The 17,619-nt window shown below is 40.9% G+C and overlaps 1 long non-coding RNA gene and 1 pseudogene across 1 annotated transcript; one reads left to right on the forward strand and one right to left on the reverse strand.

Annotated features, from left to right (window-relative positions):
• The window catches only part of Gm5624, a 70,779-nt pseudogene that overhangs the window by 17,317 nt on the left and 35,843 nt on the right, over positions 1-17,619 (reverse strand).
• Positions 8,820-11,096, forward strand: Gm8247. Its single transcript, XR_874573.2, has 3 exons — positions 8,820-8,851; positions 9,642-9,804; positions 11,060-11,096. It is a non-coding gene; the product is annotated as a predicted gene 8247 (long non-coding RNA).

A 17,619-nucleotide genomic window follows, 5' to 3' on the forward strand; every position in this document is an offset into this window, starting at 1 on the left:
ATTATGTCTGTTGAATAGAAGATTTATTCGGGTGAGGCATGTTTCTCCTATTCCTAGTTTCTTCAGGAATTTTATCATGAGGTGATGATGGATATTTCCAATGTATTTTCTGTAGGTACTGAGATGACAATTCAACTATTAATTTTTGAGACTATTTTTGTGCTGAGATACATTTATTTGATTTACATCCTTTGTGTTATCCTTGCATAACTATATCACATTTTCATTGTGTGTATAGAATTTTATTTTTAAATTTATTCATTCTTTGAGATAGGGTCTCTCTATGAAGCCTGCCAGTTTTGGGACTCATGGGACCATAATGACCTCAAACTCACAGATATCTGCCCGTAAGTGCTGCCATTCAAGTGCAGAGATTAAAGTATTCTTATGCTACTACACCAGGCATTTCTTTGTTTGTTTGTTTTTTGAGATAGGGTTTCTCTGTATAGCTCTGGCTGTCCTGGAGGTCACTTTTTAGACCAGGATTACCTTGATCTGAATGCAGAAATCCACCTGCCTCTGCCTCCTGAGTGCTGAGATTTCAGGCATACACCACCATACCCAGCACAACATCATGCTTTTAAATTTGTTCTGGAATTCAATTTTCAACTGCTTGTTAAGCTTATATAACTTTCAGGTATATAGGTATTGCAGTTGTTGCGAACTGTGGTGATGGTGTTGTACTGTTATCCAGTTTATAAGAGGGGGAGGCAACCATGATTTTGTGGAATCTGATAGTGTTTCTTCCATTTCTGACTCATACAAACATTTGCTCTCCTTGAAAGATCTGTGGCAAAATATGATTGTGTAACTGTTTTGTTTTGGGCTTTTATTGCTCGGAAGACATCATCATGGCTTATCATTCTGTTTGTATCTGAGATTTGTGAGTATTAAATGGTATGGGAAGGACTTGAACTGATGTAGGGCAAAGGGACATTGCAAAGAATCTCCATAAATACTACCCAAAATTAGCACTTGCCAGCATGTCTCTCTTCAAGGAGCATCAGGTGGTCCAAAAATAGACTCAAAAATAGAACGGTAGAAGGCTGGGGATATTGTGAATTCTTTTTATAGTGAGTAATTGTTCTGTAATCTGAAGAGTCCCATTACCTTTTACAGAGAAGAAAGGTAACAGAAGTAATTGAAGCACGTGGGTATTTGAAATCTATACTCAATTAGGTTAGGGATGGGAGCTGGCAAACTGATGGGATAACAATCAATAAAGCTAGGGTCAGGAGGCCATTCAGGTGTGAATTTATATTTCAGAGTGACTTTTCTACTCTTAACAGAATACTGGCTGACACTTGACTAAATACTTCCACCAACTGATATTCCTCAACCACAGGGCATTTAAGCTGATTTCTCTGCAGAGTTGGATTTGAATTGTAGAGCATGCACCTATGTACCTGCTGCCCCTGGCAGCCGTGGTTCTTATAATGTGAGGGGGAGGTCACTTCATTAGACTGACAGCAAAATGAAGATCTTTGAGCTCTGGAGATATAAAAACCTATGGACCTTTAAATGACCTGAAAGAGCAGAATGGTAGCAATGGTAACCTAGGATGGTATTTGCAGAGGCACCTTTCATGAAGGTAAGCTTTCCAACTATTTACTGATAAATGGGCTTTAACATATCTTAAATCTGAAGATTTTTAGACAGTTTTAGGCAATATTTTTTACATGAAGCATCCGTTGCAATGTTAAATGTCATGTAATTCATTTTGGAAGATTTAACAAGTAAGCTGTGTTTATTGTAGTCAGCACAGTAATAACTAGTAAATTAAGTGTACTGGTTCATGTTTTTATAAATGATTTTAACAGGGTGAGGAGCCGAGCGCATACATAGATATTTAACTGAAAAATAGAAAGTGGTTGCTCCTGTTTCTTCATTCATACACTGTAATACATAAACACAGAGTTATTTTGACAACAAGCCCCCCCCCCTCCAAATAAAACATTCTACCTGCACATCTTCAGCAACTGTCTAAACAGCAAAACTAAACAGAAATACGACAGCAGGTCCCTACTCTTAGATCAACCTGCTGCCACGGCTTCGAAGGAGATTCAGCATGAGCCTAGTGAATCACAGTTGGTGCATCTTAAGGACATCATTGTAAAAGATTTCAAAGTAAAAGTTAAGTGCTTAAAACATGGAAATATTGTTTCCCCAAGGAAGAAAACCAACCTCATTTCTCTAAGGAAAAAACAAGATTAAAGGTAATTCTAATTTTAATAACAGTGTATGTCATTTGAGTGCAAAGATGCATCTCTGAACCCACATCTGCAGTGCTTAAGAATGTTTAGACAACAGGATCTCAGCTCTGTACATGTCCTGCATCTTCTTCACACCCTCAGTTCCTTCTATATCCTTCTCATTGATCATTAAAGCTCTAAGGTATATAAATTAGACTATGAATACAATAAACCAGAAATTAGCAAGCTGTTTACACAAATGACAATTCTTAAAGTAATAATAATAATAATAGGAATGATGTTAAAAGTTTTTTTAAAAGATACAGTGAAATGAAACAAACTAGTATGTGTAATATGCAAATAAGACATTTTAAATCAAAACTTAATTAGCTAGAAATGCTATATTACACGAGTGCCTCAGTCTAATAAACTGGAAGAGCAGTGGTTCCCATAATTCCAATAAGTAAATCATGTGATTATAAAACAGCATGTGGTTATATTGAAAAGCCTTACATTATGGGATAACTTGATCCACTGACTTTTCTTCTGCCTCTGGTGTTGTCAATGAAATATTTCATAATTCTGTGTAGGATTACATTTTAAAGTGTTCTTTATAAATGTTCACTTTCTTGAATCCATATACTTTTTCCAATTAGTCAACCTCAACTTATTCCATTAAGTTAGTTGTTTCTTCTGATACTACCTGGAGCCTCACATTCCACATGACAAGCTGAAGACAATTCCCTGATACTTATCTGGCTACTATTCTATTCTGTCAGCTGCTGTTTGCATCATAGTTAATATCAGCTGAAAAACCATATAGAAATACTGATGGGTAGTTGCATGTCAACATTTACTCTTCATAGCACAGTCATAAAACTCTGTGTTTGTACCCTGACTCTATTGATAGGGAGAACATATTTATTTTTAATTTATTTATTTTACTGTTTGAAAATATTACACACACACATATATGTTGATCAGATTTCTTCCCTAGGCCTGGGATTTATGGTTGATATATAGCCGTGTCATGGAGCTCTGAACACTCAACTCTCTCTTATTCCATGTACAATTACGAACTGGTGCTATGGGTCTCTAATAATCATTGTCTACTGTAAAGAGAATTTTCTCTGATGATGTGAAAGGTGTACTCCTCTTTATATCTAAAGGTAAAACTAAGAGGCAGTTTTATGCTATTTCCATATAGCAGGATATTACTAGTAAGAACTCCTTTAGGTCCTGTGCTCTGAGCATTCATGGGTATTTGGTTTAATCAATAGTGCCAGTCATGAGTCTTGTCAGACTTTATATCCAGTGAGAAAGTGGTTGGTTGTGCTCACACCATCATACCACTGTCTCAGCTGGGAGCATGTCTTGCCAGGCTGACAATCATTGTATATCTCAGGGTTCAGAGTTGGGTAAGAATGTTGATGACTTTCTCCCATGTTAGCATGTAAGCCATATTCTAATAACAGGAATACTAACAGGAAGGGATTACAGATTAGCACAAAATTGATTTCTCCATGTCCTAAGACACAAGCATACAATGTCTTGAGTGAAAGGAATTTACCATTAAGTTTTATGTGGTAACCAGCTCCAGAGCAATAAACTATTCTGGTGGTACGGAAAAAATATGTATAAATATATAAATATTGACTCAAAAGAAGGATAACATATGCCTAGCACTGCACTTTTTAGTAGACTGTTTTGTGTGGCATAGAACCTGCACTCTGTTATCGAGTAACAATATTGAAGTACACACACACGGACAGACACACACACACACATACATAGACACACACACATGTGTGTGTGTATATATATATATATGTATAATTAATTTTAAATATTACTTATACATTGTATTATAAATATATTTTAAGCATATAATTTATATTATATTACATAAATATTTAATTTATTATATGATGATTATAAATATATAAAATATATGTTTAATACATATAAATATACATAAATATGTTACCATTTACATACACCTGAGTGTGAACCATCTACTATAGTATGGTTCTGTTTTGAAGTAGAGGTATAGAATATAATCTGATGGTTCACAGACTTCTTGGTTAGGTAAGACTGTTGATCACCTTTTTCCCAGCAGATTTCATAGTATGTAGTCTGCAGGGTTTTGGTATTTCATTAACATGAATATAATATAAAAAAGAAAGCTAAGTAAAAGATACCAGCCTCTAAAGATTAAATAGAGCATGACATTAAGTAGGGCATGCACATAGTTATGCTAAAATATTTATGTACAAACCCTCTCCAATCTCTGACACAATTAGATATGATTCACTAATCAGTATAGTATGAGAACTCCCAGATCTCAGCTACTTCAGGCATCTCTAGAAAATGCCTCAAAATAGATGCCTCTCCAATTCTACATAATTCCCCCTTCATCTGCATTTTCTTTTCCACATTTATAAAGCTAACACACTATTATATTTCACTGATGTATGCTTAGAGTATAATACTACTTCCCTTATAAATATTGGTCATTGCTAATATGTATTGGTGTTGTTAAATTTTTTCTGTAGAATAAGATTCAGGACATGAACCAAATCCTTGCTCCAGTTTTTGTTTTCCTGCAATATCAAGCTGGGCTGCAATTCTCACGTAAAATCTTCCAGAACACCTGGCCAACATAACCATACTTTGGTCATTAGTGGAAACATTTTCCATTCTGTCCAGTTCAGTCGTCACAGCATAGAAACTGGCTGGACGTGTATTAACCTCTTCTGGATAGTTTCAGTACTGCAAGGGGATCTATCACACTTTATCTAGATGTGTTGTGTATTGCCTAGTGTCTTATTCTGGAGGCTGGGTATTTCATGTGTATTTGCATGGGGATCCAAAGGATCTCTTCTGGATACATTTGTCATTGGAAGGTGATTGATAGCCACCTTTTAATATTTTGAGTACCAAAAGGCAACCTATCCCACTCTCTGGAAAAGGCACTTTGACTTCAGGTCAATTTGGGTGAGGTACTGAGCAGGAAGGTAAGAGCTGTCCTGTGAGACATCAGAAGTCCCTTCCCTAGATGTTGTGTTGTAACCTGGAGAGCCCTGGCATTTTCTGTGATGTTACTAATGTTGTGGTGACTCCAACTGCTCTTGGAGCATCCATTAACTACCTTTATGGTTCACTCTTAGTCATGCTGACAAAACTGAGCAGGCCTCTTGGAGGAGAGAACAATGAACATACAGAGACCAGAAAGAGGCAGCCACAAGATGGCCTTTGGTCTTAGTGTTAAAGAGCAAGAATTAATGGTCCAGGGGAAGTCACTGTGAATCCTGGGCATGAAAGAGGGAGCTTCCTAGAGAAGGTGGGCTTGAACTTGGACTTCCAGTAATGGGAATCAGGAGCTTGGAGCTTCTGGGAAGCATTTGTGTGACAGAGAGCAGGAATTGTCAAGGCTGCAGCTGCTCTGCAAGACTTCCTCAATTTCATTCTGACTGTCAGAAGAAGGCATCAGGATGCAGACTCCTCCTCCTTGCTCCTAGGGCTACACCACAAGCTGACTTTGATCTTAAGATGCTCTCTGAATGACTTTGTACTGGATGGCAATCTGTCTTATCCCATCTTCTGGATACTTTGGGTACTGAGGATCTACCACCCTCTTCTTGATATATTTGATATTACATGGAGGACTTTCATCCTTTTCTGCCTGCTTTGAGTATAGGAAATAAATCTAACACATTCTTCTAGTCACTGAAGCTATTCCATGACACAGGCCTAAAGGATCATGTGAATTCAGACTATGTCCTGGACACCCACATGCAGTGGCTGCCACATTCTGCCTCCTATATACTGAGACCTTCTTGTGCTTATTAAACTCAGTATCCTGATGCCATGACAACACAGGTTGGGGTTCCTTAGTAAGGGATCAAGGGCTTCAAGACCTCCCTCATGGGCCTGGAGGAAACCCTTCTAAAAAGTTCCCAGGAAGTCTGTGCCACAGGGTCTGGCCCACCTCAACACTGTTACCACTTTTTTAAAAAATATATCTTCAGAACTCAGATTATCAGTTGTAGGTTCCTATTGCTACACAGCTACCCAGAGCAAAAAAATCAGTATGTGCTGGGAGAAGACTCAATATCAGGATGGCTATATATAATCCTCACGGGATTTCAATGTGCCACCAAGGTGAACATATAGACAAAGAGCAGTGCTGACTAAGGTGGGGCTCCCTGCGCATGGAGACAGCATCACCTTGCAACAGGCCCCACTGTAGACTCCAGATTCCAAGGATGCATAGACCCATGGGGGACACAAGCACATACACACACACACAGACATACACACACACACAGACATATACACACACACAGACACACACACTGCCACAAACACACAATTGGTCCTCTATGAGGAGTCCATGTCTATAGGCTTTTGCTACACTGCATCCTTGGTGTATTTCTTTAAGTTCCATGGATGTCTGATAGCAAAAATCAAGAAAAGAATATACCCCTGGATATATTTCAAGTTCTCAGACATTTACTACTTTCATCTTAGACACAGGCAATCACAGCTTGGTGGTGCTAAGCTCTAGGGAATCCAGGACCTACTTGCATCACATCAGATACTGGCTGACATTACCCTCCAAGCACAGCATGGCTGGCTAGCTTATGCCATCCAGAGCCAGTAGGACTGCAGTATGTGCTGAGGTACCTGATGAGTCACAGTGGTTGGGAACGATATCCTATCTTGAGAACAGCTGCCCTGATTTTAGGCCAAGAAGTAGGAGGGAGTGGGTAGGGGAGCAGGGCGGCGGGGGGGTGGGGGGTATAGGGAACTTTAGGGATAGAATTTTAAATGTAAATGAAGAAAATATCTAAAAAAACCAAAATGAAATAAAATAAAATAAAATAAAGAAGAGGAAACTTCTCAAAGAATAGCTAAAAAGCTCTTGAAGGTACTGGACCAACAGTTTTACCAGTCCCTTTGAATTGTGTCAAACCATAGCAAAGAATTCATAGCCAAACCTTGTCAATAAACAGTGAATGATTTATGAATAGATGGGACAGTTCATGGTGCATGCAGACTTCAGAGTTCTGGTCTCAGGAAGTAAAGAATTTTTCTTGAATGGAAACACTACAAAAACTCTCAGTAGAGTGCAGGGAAAGGTGGATGGGCCTCCTTCTTACTTTGGGCCTATTGTATCCAGGGAGGGATTCATGCCTATACTATTTGATTGGAATGCCTGCTACATTGCTTTCCAGGCTCAGAGATAATCAATTACCCAAACTATAACTATTAATTTTCATTACCTATTTTCTCCAGTTCTCCATAAAGGTTATTCATCTGACTACCTGAGAGACAGAGTGGGCTTCTGACTACCCCACCATTCCCCCAGACACCTTGGACCTTTGTCATAGTGATATTGCATAGCTCAAGATGGTAAACAAAGACAACACAATCAATTTGGAAAGGCTTTACATGATTTTTCCACTATTTTACTGGAGAGTTTAGGTAGCATTTTAGCATGCATTCAGCACACCCAGGTCAAGAAGGCAGAAGGAACAGATGTCAATGCCAGAGCCTCTCCTGAAATTATGGATCCATTAAAATTGAGGTTTCACTGGACCCGAGGCCTGTTCATCCTCTATCCATCCAATTGAGTCTTAGGTATCTTATGAATACAGGATCATATTCCAATCTCCAACAGACTCAGGCCTAGAACTGGGAACTCAAAAAGGTAGAAACTGGAGAAGTGAGAGCTAATGGGACTACGAAGAAGCAATCCAATGTCCCTGTTGGCCTTTGTTCACAGATGCCTATTTTGTCTGGTTGTTTTGGAGATAGAGAGAATGTGGGATTTTAGCTTTTGAAGAAGGGACATAAACTTTACAATTTGATGTTGCCCCTGTCCCTGACTTCTTCTATTGCCAAGTACAAGGGAGTTTTCATTGCAAAGAAATGGGGTTGTAAATCAGAGATTTCATGAAAACCCATTGCTCACTTTATTGAAACAATGTCTCCTCTCAAGGCAGTTGCACACTAACACATATACTCCAACTTGTGTAAAGGTAAAGGTGCAGGAGTAGGTTTCTGTCCTCTGGGAAACAGAGACACCTGGGTAAATCGACTGTTACATGAATGGGCCCCAGTAGTAGATTTATATTGGAGAAGAATCTCCCTCATATAAGGATCCTAATGAAGATGAGCTAGCCATGCCACGGCACTAACAAACTCTCCCCATTCAAAGCACTGGACTTGTAGTGAAGCAGAGAGAAATCTCTAGCTTAGGAAGGAGAAGTTGCCAAGAGGTATCCCCAGGGGCAAAAGAGAGACTCCAGGAAAGGGCATCTCAGAAACTGGTCAGATGGGGCAAGCTGGTAAGCCGGTAGGCCATGGAAGTTCCAGGTGACATCATCAGAAGTCACTTCCCTGGACAATCTCTTGTATCCAAGAGAACCCTAGAATCTGCTGTGATGTCGCCAGTGTTGTGGTAACCAGAGCGGCTTGTAGGGTATTCCTTCAGATCCTCATGGGTTCCCAAGCAGGCATGTTGTCCATGCTCCTCAGGGTATTTCGGAGAGAGAATAGAATACACACAGACACCAGACCAAGGCAGAAGGAGGTCGGCCGCCCATCATGGTGGGAAAGGGCAAGAAACAACTGGTCATGGAGAAGGCACAGTGAGTCCTGGGCAAGGTTTGGGGAGCTACCTGGAGGATGTGGGCTTCAGCTGGTCCTTCCAGGAATAGGGGTTATGATCCTAATCCTTCAGATTCCTCAATGGTAGAACCAGAGTCAAGAGTGTCTGATGATTAGTTTTACACAAAGCCTGGTATTGACAAGCCTGCAGGGGCTCTGTTGAGAGATCTTAATTTCCCCCTGAATGGCAAATTATGCAAAGACCAAGCTCTGTGAGAATAGAAAAGTGTTGTTCTCAGGATAGAGTGTTCATGCACTTCATCTTAATATAGTTTCCTCTAGGTTACATGAGCATGTGATGCCAAGAACAGAGAGGGCTATTCCCCTGCCTATGAATCAAGGTCTCAGACAGTTTGGTATTGAACGCACATGATGTGGACTGATACACAGTCTGGGTTCCTATAGCAGTGTATGAGCTCTCATTATGCATTTGAAGAAGACTAGAAAAGTGTTGCCTAGTATGCTGAGAGGTACGGATTTGGTTGTCACATATGAGCTGACAATGCCCTCCATTTACTCTTGCCTGACCCAGCTTATGCATTTCAGGGCTAGGGCAATTACAATAGGAAGTCAGGCATATGTTTAGTGATGGTGGTTGCAAACAGGGACCTAGCTGAGGAGCCCAGCTTGAAGACAGCTATGATGCACTATCAGGGATTCTCAGTGTCTCTAGATTTTCCTCTTCCTCAGGCTTCTGTGTGGAACAAAGCATGTTTTCCCTTTCCCTGCCCTATTATCTCTACAAGGTTACTAGTGTTTTTCTACCTACAGGGTCTGCTGGGGAGGCATCACCCCAAGCCCCCACCATCAATGAGCAGGAGAAGAGACACGAGAGGTTGGAGAAGCTCAAAAGAGAGCTCCAGAACATAAAAAATGCCAGAGACGAACTTCAGGGAATCCTGGCCAACTACACTAACAAGGATTTAAATGACAGGTAGTCATTATGCCCAGTTCTTTGCTGACTATCTTGGGCCATCCCTCTTAAGCCCAGATTCCCTCATACCACAGGTGGCTACAACTCCAGGCTGTCTGTATACCCAAATCAATTTTGCTGATTGGAATTTCAATGCAGAACTTCAAGTTCAGATACGAGTGAGATGGGGTCACAGGCACTTTTGATTCCTCCAAAAGTATTTCAGAGCCTGTGGCATGAATCACAGTCTGAGGATGAAGGTAGTAATGTGTGAACTCCCCTCCTGTCATTTAAGAAGTTTACACAGGTGTTGGCTGGTGGGAGTTGCTAGGTAATGTTTGTTTATAGCCAATCCTTTCCATAATTGACCAGGCGGTAATTTGGTTCCAATTGGTCCTGTCAACAGCTAGAGGGGCCTATCACACATACTGCCTCTCAGTATGACTGGATTGGCTGCAGTTCATAACGGCTTTTCTCAAATTTTTTTCATTATACTCTCAGATAAAGCCAAATCAATTTATTTATTTGGCATTCTGATTGAGTGTAAGTGTGTGTGTGTGTGTGTGTGTGTGTGTGTGTGTGTGTGTGTGTCTGTGTGTGTATAAAAGAGAGATAGACAGAGACAGACAATGGGAGAGATACTGGGTGCATTTGAGCTTGTGTGTGCATTTGTGGATATGTGTATTCCTGTGTGTTCCTGTGTGTGCAGCTTAAGATCTAGAGAGTCTGTGTCATGTGATATATTCTTAGGTTGTGCCTGACTCCATTTCCAGGCAATAACAGTGAGGAAGCCAGGGAGGTCATTTTGAGTAGCACAGGAATTGACCTCTCTGCTCACTGTGTATGCACATTGGAATCTCCTGGTGTGTTATAAAGGCTTTTCCCTGTAGATATGATTATGTCCTTTGGGAATTGATTTAGCAATAGAGCAAAGGATTGGCAATTACGTGTCTAAAACCAGGAGGAGAATCATACAGATTTAACGTGGACCCAGGCCTGTGACACAGATTACTGGAAAGTTCTGAGAGAACTAGTCTATTCTTTCAAACCCTTTCAGGGAGCTGAAGCAGATCAGCACCCTGCCTTTACTTCCCTGGGCTTACTGGCCCAAGCTGAAGAGTAATAAGTTTAATAAGCACCAAGTGGAACCAGTAACAAGGAGCTAGGTCGAGTGACATATATGGGGTGGGGTAGTGCATGATTCGGCTTGAATAGAAATGATCCTTGTATCCTTAGTTCACGGGACAATTTGTTCCTTGTCCATGGCCTCCCACAGGATCAACTTTGAGACATTCATGCTTGAGATGCAACATGACCAGGTGATGACTGACCTGAAGAGAATGCCCCAGGACATGAGTGAGGCCTTGTCCAAGTGCAAGCAGTTGACTAAAGAAAATCAGTTCTACTGGTGAGTGACTAACAGGGTCATGACCCAAGACCTAGGCACAGGATATGTCTGCCAATCCTTGCCTTTGAACGAAAGTGGGGACTCAGGTTCTATACTGTTAGTCTCTAAACAGGAAGCCTGCCTCCTTCAAACAAGGCACTAAGATTTTAACATCTTGGATCATTTTGACCAAGTGTGAAGAGACTGGGAGCCTCTCAAGCCACTGTCATTTCCAACTAAGTATCCTCAAGATCGAAAAGGTGTCCACCATGATGGAGATATCAATCAGCCTTGGGCCTCTTGGGCTCTGAAAGTAGATTTATAGATGGGGTTTGCAGGAGAAACATAGAAAGATTCTGTGATGCTTGGGTCTCTTGACTCCTAGAGAATTTTGCCCCAGGTGGGTTTTTTTTATACCACAGACTTATAAGCCCATATAGACCCCATGTTCTTTTCTGAGAGATACATGAGTCCCTGTTGGTGTCAGGGTTTTCAAAAGTACCTTGGGTTTTCTGGAAAGTGGCAGTCCTCTGGATGTGATCTCCCTCTTTGGCCAATCTGGATACTTGTTTGGGGCTGCCTGGGGATCAGGGCCAATGATGAAGGAATGGTCTTTGGAGGGATGGGAGGAAGATGGATGCTTCCTGGATTCACCATGTTTTGTTTGTGGCTCAGCTTCAGGAACTGCCACCACCTGATTGAATCTAACCTCATCCAGCACAAAGTCAGGATGTTGAGGAAGGAGAACAGACAGCTGCTAAGGGAGCAGATTGCATTGGAAGAATGCAACATAGATACAAAAATACTATGTAATGAAGGCAGCCAGAAGATCAAAGACCACTATACTAAGCAGCAGCAGGTAGGATGAATGAAGCATCAGGGGCAGAATGCCCTAATGTGTGATCATAAACACAGTCAAGCCTATGTAACCATCCTGCACCTTATCCAGGCTCTCTCCTATGTCTCATCCAGTTTTACACTTCTGTGATCATTTCCAAGACTTTCTGTGGACTTACCCTCTTTTGAAGAAATTGGATTTCTGCCATGCCCTCTCCTCCCCATCCTAGTCGGCCACCTCTAGCTTGCCACTCTAGGCAGAGGAGATACTGGACCCCTGAAGGCAATTCCTTGAGGCTCTATGGTATGAAGAGGTGCCTCAGGATGCCACTTCCTGAATTATCTAGGAACCAGGTCCTCTGTTCTGCTCTATGGCAACTCATCCTGAGGAGCTTGGGCCTGCCCCTCAGAAGGAGAGAAGGGCAGGCTCCAATTTTATTTTGTACGTGTAGGTGTGTGTGTGTGTGTGTGTGTGTGTGTGTGTGTGTGTGTCATGGCTTGGCTGAAAAGATGCAGTATCCTTTCACTGTCTCCAAGATGAGGTATTAGCACAGGATTGCAGTACCTAAGGAGCCATAAGCATAGCAGGGCTATTGGTTTTTGCTTTTATTTTTGTTTTTGTTTTCCTTCATGAATATCCACTTTAGAGTTCAATGCTTACCCTTGGGAAGATTTGCATGAAGCACACTCTTGCTGATTACAGTATCCTTTCAGTGTGCATGAATTTCCTCTGAGATGGTTTCTCTGAGGATTCCCAGATGTAGGGGTTCCCAAGGAGAGCCAAGGAAGGATTCAGCACTCCAGAAATAATAAGAGCCTTCACTTCAAAGTTTGCTAGGCTCCCTAGAAGGCCTCTGTTTAATGTTAGATTCAGACACTGATACACACTTATTTTTCAATATCAAGTATTTAGACTACTGGAGAAATGTGGTGTTTTACTATAAGTCCAGCACAGTGTGTAGTTCACAATCCATTGTCAAGCAATTTTTTACATTTGAGAAAAACATCCAGGCCCAGGTGCTCTCTTCCCCTTCTCCTATGGGGATACAGGAAAGATCTCAGATGAAAGGTCATACTGGATTGTCCTGTTGAGTAAAGCTGGTATTTGCTGGATCGCTGACATGGCAAGATCTCACCGGGCTTTTTTTCTCTTCCTCCCGTAGGTCTGAAATATTCTGCAGAAGCTAAAACAGATCAGAGACCAGGTCAAGATCTTGCTCAGACACAACTGTTCACCAGGACCACTGGGTGTGCAAAGCAAATTAACCACCATTGCATCTGATCCTTGTAACCATGGCAATCTTGGGCTGCATTTTCTTCTTTTTTTGGTTTGCTATGGGTAATGAGGCCTTTATTTTGTCTAGTCTCTGGTCCAGCAAGACTGCCTGTTTGGAAGGCTTCAGAGAAGTGCTGAGATACATCAAGATCTGCTCGGCATCCAGGAGGGCTCTGAGAATGCCAATTTTGGCTGGTCCTGTTGGGTCATCTAGAATTATATCATGGTGATCATTCAAGTGAATTTGAAAAACTTTGAGGTATCATCTGTAACATCTCTCATGCTTATACTTGGAAGACCTAGTCCATCAGCAGAACACCCACCCCAATGAGGCATGCCTATATTCATCCTGAACAGATTATTACCATCAGTGACTGCCTTTGCACTATTTCACCAAGGCCAGCAACAGGCTGTAGGTCTGTGCTGAACATCTGCAGCAAGAGAATGATGCTTAGCTTAATTATTTTGTTTGGTTTTGGTTAGAGTTTTGATTTCTTTGTGTCTTTGGTTTTCCTGTGTTTTCATTTGAAGTTTCATTATATATTCACTATCTTTTTGTTACTGTAATTAATTTGCTTTTTTTGCTAAGTCTATATACTGTATAAACTGACTCCCCACTTTAAGTTGTTATTGAATAAAATTAGTGTATTGTTATGGATAAAACATCATCTCTAATTATTTCTATCATAAGGACAATCTGCATTTATGTGTGGTTCATACATAGTCCTGTAACACTAGAAGTTTCAGGCAAGAATGGGACTCTTCAATTATCATGTTGTTTAGGCTTCATAAGTCGTACCCAGCCAGCCAGAGCTCCACAGAAAATTGAGATTTTGATGTGGATAATGTGTCAAACTATGTGGATCCCAAAGTCAGGATGAAAAAAGTATCCATGCTCTATCTCTATAGTCATAAATTTAGCTACAGTTATGATGTACTCTCCTGTGCATGACCACGTCGGACAAAACAAATAAGATACACAACAGTATTTCTCTAATACGTCCCAGGAAATAAAAATATTCACATTGAGTAATTAAAATCTTCTGAATTATAAAGTAATTTGTAAAAAAATGACCTTCAAAAGTCATTTCATAATTGAATGTTTGATACCTACCTCATAAAAATGTTTTAGGAAAAACTAGTAGATATGGCCTTGCTGGAGTAATTTTGGCACTGGAGGTTGGCATTGAGGTTTAAAAGTTCATGCCAGTCCCTGCCTCTGTCTTTGTCCCTGTCTTTGTTACTATCTCTCTGTCTCTGTTGATCTCACAATGTTTCACTCTCTTTCTCTATATCTCAGTCTACACTCTCACTGTCTCTGGCTCTGCTTCTGTCTGTTTGTCTGTCTTCTGTCTGTCTGTCTGTCTGTCTGTCTGTCTGTCTGTCTTTATCTATGTCTTTCCTCTGCCTCCTCTATATGTATCCAATGTAAGTTCACCTACTCCTCTAGTGCCATGATGTCTGTATGCATGCCTGCCTACATCCTGACATGTTCCCCACCTTGACAATCCTGGATCACTCTTTTATATTGTTGGCCAAGCCCAATTGAATATTTTCTTTACACGTTATCCTGGTCAAGGTGTGTCCTAGCAATAAAACAGTAAATAAGAAAGCAAAACAAACTCTTAATCAATGGAAAGATCAGCTACGAGACGGGAGAGGAACTTCACTAAGTGTACATATGACAGAGAGTTCATTTCTAGACAATCGGATGGTGTTAAAAACTAAACACCAGGAAACCTGCCTGTTAAACATTAAAACATTTTAAATTTAAACATTTCAAAACGTTCTATGGCTGTCCATGGTAGAGCACACCTGTAATCCCAGCAGTCAAATGGCAGAAGCAAGAAGAACTGCATGAGCCTCTGGACATCCTGGTCTATGTACTAGATTCTGGGACAGCAGGGATAAGTAGAGAGTCCCAGTCTCAAACACACTCCCTTCTTATGTTCAGTCAAACTGAACAGAATCTTCAAAAGAAGAGAAAGAAATGGATCATAGATATGTATTTAAATGTTTAATGTACTTCTTCATCAGAAAAATGCAAATTAAAATAGTTTTAACCCTGTATCTTACTGCAGTCAGAATGGCTATTACAAGTAGACTAAATGACCACAACACTTGGCGTGAGTGTGGGGTAAGAGAGTATATATTCACATGTACACTCATTATGAAAAACAGGAGAAATGTTCTGGAAAACATTGCTAGAGATAGATCTTCCATAAGAACCAGCTGTACTATTTGTGGTGGTTTGAATGAGAATATATTTGAATACTTGGTCAACAGGGTATAGAACTCTTTGATGGTATTCAGAGCTATGGCCTTGTTGTGGGGGTGGGCTCTAAAGTTTCAAAAGCCCAGCTCAGGGCCAGCATCCCTGCTTCCTGCAGATCCAGATCTAGAACTCTCAGCTACTTCTCCAACACCATGTCTGCCTCTGCATGATTCTGTCAAGATAAAAATGTACTAAAGTTCTGAAATGGTAAGCAGGCCCCCATTTAAATGCTCTCATTAAAAGGTCCATCATGGTCCTGATGTCTCTTTCTAGCAAGAGAACACAGACTCAGACACTATTCCAGGGCATATAGCCAAAGGCATTATCCTAAGACAGAGACCTGGGTGTGTTCATGTTCCCTCCTGCTTTATTCACAATAGTCAAGACATCAAAACAACCCAGACATAAATATAACTGATGAAAGGATAATGAGTACATGGTTCATATACACAATGGTAATGAACTATGACAATATAAATGAAATTTACAGGTTAATGGATGGACACATGAATAATCTTTCTGAGTGATATAACCCAGAACCAAAAAGACAAAACCACATGATGTGTCTTATGTGGATGGTAACATTGAATGTCTAGAGATGTGCATTTAAACTGCAGTATCCATAGAAGGTAATGCACTAGTGTTGGGTTATAGAAGGATATTTCAAGAAAATAATAGAACACAATTTGTGAAGAAGAAAAAGGAAAACAGTAGGACAGAGTGAGGTAAATGTCTTGGGAGATTGCAGAGGAGTGTGGTGGCTTGAATATGGGAGTGGTACTTTTAGGAGTTGTGGCCTTGTTAGAAACAGTGTGTCAGTGTGGAGGGTAGGCATTGAGACCCGCATACTAAACATATGTCCTGGTGTCTCCTCACATCAATAAATCTCAGACTAACACCTGGGACAGTAGACTACCATGTCCAGAATTTGGTAAAGTTGAGTGGGTTGGAAGTCCCAGACCCACAGTAGATGGCAAAAGTGTCACCTGCTTCCTACCAGGCCTCTTTCATAGGACCAAAATCTCTACATAGGAACATGGCCTGTGGTTATTTAGAAGAGAATAGGGTTCTCCCTGCTAATGAGGTAATAGAAGATGGTAGGGTTCAGTCAATAAGCTTCCCTTCCTGGACATTCCTTCCTCAGAAGTTACTTAACTTCTAGTCTAACCTTAAGACATGTTATGCTTTCATTTCTATGAAAAACAATCAATAAACAGTTTACAACCAAGGACTGTCTCTCTCATCAAACCAACTGTGGGTTACATGGAGAAAAAGCCTTTGCCTACAGAGCATTGCCATCTAAGTCTCCAACAGAAGGCCCCTCAATACTCCAGGGCTAGTCACCTCTGAGTTAATCCAGAATTCCCCATTCCCTGATTTCAGGGCTAGTTCTTAGCCTGCTGGCCTCCTCCATGCTCAGCTCCTCTGAGACTTCTAGCAGTGCCTACATGTCCAAGATTCTGAGAACCCCTTGCCCAGTTATCCTTGCAGGCCAGTAGGGTCAAACCTGCTGTGAACTCTCTGCAACCCAGCACTGTCTGGATGTCCAGGTTTTTGTGGGTCCCTGTCCCCAGATTCCTAAACATAGGTCCGTGGAGTTCAGAACAATATACTACCCAATGAAAAGCCCAGGGCCAAGTTTGGATTATCTTGTTTTCGGTTGCCCATCATTGAGTCTCAAACACTCTCCCCAATCATTAAAGACTACTGCCATTTCCTTCCTTCTTTTCTGGAAGATAATGATAAGAACATATTGCTGAAGAAGATGGTATCTGGCACAGGCATCAATTCAGGCATCTATCTCATTCTTTTCTGTGTGTTGAGAACATATTTATCACTCTTGTGCAGTTACTTGGAGATATTTGGCCCATTACAACCCACCAAATTTCTATAGACGTGGTAATCCCTTGGTAGCCGAGATTGCAACTCCCTGTCCCCCATCACCCTCCCAACATCTGTCTTAAGATCTGGCAACTGTTATTCTAATTTCAGCTTCTCTAAGTGGGCTAAACTGAAGAGGGAGCCCAGGGCCTCATGTATACCAAGCAGCAAACAGTACAG

This window comes from Mus musculus, chromosome 14, assembly GCF_000001635.26.
Source record: "Mus musculus strain C57BL/6J chromosome 14, GRCm38.p6 C57BL/6J".
Lineage (NCBI taxonomy): Eukaryota > Metazoa > Chordata > Mammalia > Rodentia > Muridae > Mus > Mus musculus.